This window comes from Acanthisitta chloris, unplaced genomic scaffold, assembly GCF_000695815.1.
Source record: "Acanthisitta chloris isolate BGI_N310 unplaced genomic scaffold, ASM69581v1 scaffold28422, whole genome shotgun sequence".
NCBI lineage: Eukaryota > Metazoa > Chordata > Aves > Passeriformes > Acanthisittidae > Acanthisitta > Acanthisitta chloris.
Genome location: NW_008662624.1, coordinates 9,375 through 13,730, shown reverse-complemented (window position 1 = coordinate 13,730; position 4,356 = coordinate 9,375).

Below are 4,356 nucleotides of genomic sequence, written 5' to 3'. Positions count from 1 at the left end.
GGGGACATCACACTTGTCAGTCACAGGCTGCTGAGCGTGTCTTTTGCCAAGACCAGTCTCCTGAGAACAGCAGGATTTTTTCCAGCAGTGTGTAAGGGATAAAGGAAGCTGGGGAAGATGGAGAGGGAGAAGAGAGGGAATTGATGGGAGGTGAGCACAGTCACCTCTGAAAGAATGCCCTGTTAAGTTTTACTTCTCTCACAAAGTTACCTCATTTTCTTCTCTAGTGCAAAACACTTGTCTTCCCCTGCCCCCTTAGGTGCCAGGTTAGATTCTGGGCTTTGCCCTCCATCCCTGTGCTTGGCAGCAAGGGGAACAGTGAAAGAAGCTTCTTGAGCTGGGGAGGAAACATGACTGAGCATTAAGGAGACATTTGTGGTCTGCAGTCCCTCTGCATTTTGCCATGTGAGTCCTTTATAAGGAATGTTTTTGTATTCTTGGTAATTATCAGAGCTGAATCTAGGGATGATGTTGTACGAGGTTAGTTTAACAGCAGCTGGGGCTGAGCCCCAGGAGTTCTGCTGTTAGTGTTGGGTTTATCATTGTGAGTTTGTACATACAGTTCTGTTTTCTGTATCACTGCACGTGGCTGTTCTCAGGGCCCTGTGCATGCACAGACTGGAGTTGCCATGCAGCCACTCCAGCTGTGGGCTCAGGCTGCCTTCCTTACAAGGACATGAAATGTGGGTACAGTTGCTTTCTACGTACCAATAAACCCTGCATTGTCTTCCTCTGTTGTGCCAGATGGCTTGGACAGTCATTTTGAAGTCTAAATGTCCCCATGTTTCTAAGCAAGGTATTGGTAATGACACCTTTGGATTGCCAGAGCATCCACTGCATTTCACTGCTGAAGGTTTTAACAGCATCCAGCAAAGTGGTTTAGCCTTTCTCCAAGAGCAAAGTGCAGCTTTGTTCAGGGAGAGAGAAATGCCCCTTCTGTTGCCAAAAGCCTCTGTTTTCCCATGAGTACCAAGAGCCCTGACTGTATCCCACCCCCGCTTGCCAAATTCACAGCTTCCTCCCAGTGCTTCTGCAAACAAGCTGTGCTCTCCTACGACAAACTGGTGCATTTTGGAGACAGAAAACTTAGCAACATATCCTTCTGGAAAGATGTATCACTTAGTGCTATTCATTCTGCATACTCCAAACTTAATTTTTTATTTTTAAAGCTTGTCACAGAGTCCATGGCCTTGACTAGGACTGGTTTGGTAGTATTTCTCCAAGCAATCAGGTACTACTGGTGTACAAATGTGTTTTGGTTTTTTTTTAATTGTCATTGTATTCAACTGTTTTCCAGGTAAATCAGTATTGGAACACTGACATAAGGGATATAGAATCTTTTGTTGTTGTTGTCTGAAAGGAGGAATTAAATAGCCAGAAAGAATCTTACCTTGTAATGCCAAATCTGCATGAGATGGTGTGGGTAACAGAAACATTTAAACTATGCAAATTTAAGCTTAACAGCTGTGAATCAGACTAGGCACCTCGGAGCCTGTGGATTGCTGATTCCATCGGGGAAGGGACAGGGGGAATCAGAACACAGTTTCAAGCAAGAGTTCTTGTTTACTGCATTGGTCCTACACTGTGATGGGGAAGTGTTCCATTTTTAGCACAAGGGGAAACCTAACTGTGTGCATGTCCCTTGTTTCCTTCCCCAACACCAACAAAAGCTGGCTTAGACTTGGAGGCTTGCCCAAGGGGGGAATGTTAGGTGACTCAGCAGAGAAAGCTGGTGTTACTCAATGTCTGCTGGTGAGCAGTGAGAAGATGAGGTGTCCTCTTCTGCTGTTCTGTGGATGAGTGTGGCCACTGATTTGTGATCAGGTGCTTAGTTTTTTATGGTTTTGATGAGCAATTGGCTCAACAAGAGATAGCAAAAGTGCATTTCATCATAACCATCTGTTGTGCCACAGAAGTGCAGCGTGAAAGTGAAGATGTTTGTTGGGTGCCTAAAGCCTTTTCTGGGAAGACCATTCAGCTGTTTTCACTGTTTCCATCCTCGTTTTCCAGGCACAGCTTTCTCCTAGGGCTAGGCAAAGGGGCAGTCACTTCTTGATAGTTCTCTGATCTGTTCCCAACCCTCAGTGAGTGATGTAATTTGCTCTTCCTGCTCGTGGTGTTAGTGTCATCAGCTGATTCATCATTAGACTCACCAGACCAACTGTCATCAACGCATTTTGCTTCTGGCTTGGGTCATTCCAGCTGCAGAGCTGTCAGCAGCAACCTGACTTCAGATTTGTTCTCGCTGGACAAACTCTTGAAATCATTTGCCCTGTACTGTGATGTGATGTTCCTTCTCTGCTGTTACCTGCTTTGTAGGCTTCAGAATAGCTAGAGGATTGCTCACGGTGCTGAGCCACTCATCGATAATGTAAGTTCATATCCATGACTCGACAGACAAGGGAATGTCCTGTGAAAACACTGTACTTGTCTGGTGTCTGACAGAGGCTGCCAGCACACAGATGCTGATGTCAACTGGTGAAGAACCTGCTTTTCACTTACCTTTCCATCCTAAATCCTGACTTACAACTCCTGCAGGAGGTTGGTTCCTGAGCCTCAGACTTCCTGTGGAGGAGGAGCAGGGGGGGCTGGAATGCAGCATCAGTGGGTTTTTTTGTCTTGAAAACGACACAAACATTTTTGTACACAAATGGTTTTTTAAATAAACACACATTTTAAAAGATCTTGATTTTCACTGGGAATGCTTAACAATAAATGCATGTTTCCCTGAAAACAGGTTTCATTTTATTTCTGGCAGTTGAGATTGTTCTGAGATTACAGGGTCTGCTGCCTCCATGTCAGTAACGAGAGAGAAAGGGATGATCATTTTCATGGTGCACATTGAAAACTGCTGAAGAAGAAAACTGTGTAAATATAAGTTGTGTACTGGGACTGCCTCGTGTGTTGGCCTGAGAAATTCGTGTCCGTCGGCAACACCTCGTGGCTCCTCCAGAGGCTGAAGAAACAAAGCTAAGAACTCAGAGGAAAAAGTTTTCTTTGGATGTTCCAGCACTGCTCATGTTCATCTCATCTTTGTGCATTTTAAACTCTGTACCTCATCTAACCTGCAGGTGGTTCTTGCACGGGGAGGCGACAGCCTGTACAAATAACACTGCCCTGTTGTTCAGCTGTAGAAGATTCCAGTAGAGATGATGATAATGGATTTGTTTGCTGCCAATATATCCTATTCACTTTTTTGGCACTTGTCAACGTTTGTTCAATGGAGTAAAGCAGTTTGAAGGACAGTGAGTTTGCTGTGGAGCTGGTTGTTGGTTTCAGATCTGCATCCCAACAGTGCTGCACAGTTCTGTGGTGTCAGGGGTTGTTTGGTTTTCCTGTTTCACTTTGCTGTCATCAGGAGCTGTGTCACACTGTGGTACCTCATTTTTTACAAGGGGTGAGGGAGAGGGGACACTCCCCAGCTCCTCTCCTGCATGTGGGTGCTTCTCTGAGCCTGCCCATTAATTCAGATAAATTTTAAAAAATTTTAAACAATAAATCCCTAGTTCCTGTAGTTAGACACTACTTTGCCATGAGTAATTAATTGAGAGCTGCTTTATACTGAAATACTTGTGAAGTTGTCCAACAGCCTTGTCATTTCTTCCAGCACCCAGAACTGGAAGTGAGTTCACAGCTGGAGTGGACTGATGGTGCTTTGCTAGCTTGACTCGTCCTGTACTTAGTTTTCTGTTTCCGTGGCTGTAATACTGACACGTTTGGCTCTCAGGTGGATAACTGATACCTCCAATACAGCAAATCCAGGATTTTAAATTGTTTTAAGGTCAAGTCTGGATCTGGAGCACCCGTGTCTGGTATATAATGTCAAATAAATTACATTGCTTCACTTAGTGGCTGCTTTGTGTTGAAATCCACGAAGTGGAGGTGGGTTTAGAGCCTGGTGTGACATACAGGAGAATCAGGATGGTGAGGAAAATAGGAGTGTGGTGGTGCTGGGGGGAAGGTGGGAGGGAAGCTGTTTTGTGCTGATGGTACTTGAGCACCAGACCCTTTAGCAACCCAAGTGCACGTGTGGTGCAGGGCAGAGGGTGGGAAAGGGAACATGTATGAACAAATTACTTACCAAAAGTTCACTGAGTCAGATGACACTGAGGTGGGGGGAAATAAACCAACCCAAAGCACAAACCAAGGCTTCAAGGGACACACCGAGTGCTGCTGTAGCTGTTCAACACCTTTGCTAGTCCCTGTGCAAACCTGTTCCTGTACTGAGATACAACTCCTGGGGCTGAGCCCAGATTCTCTGTGACACAGTGGTTACCCTCTGTGTGCAGCAGCACCCTGACTGCCAAGCAGACTTCACAGTCCAACTTCTTTAGTCTGGGCTACTGCCTTGAGCAC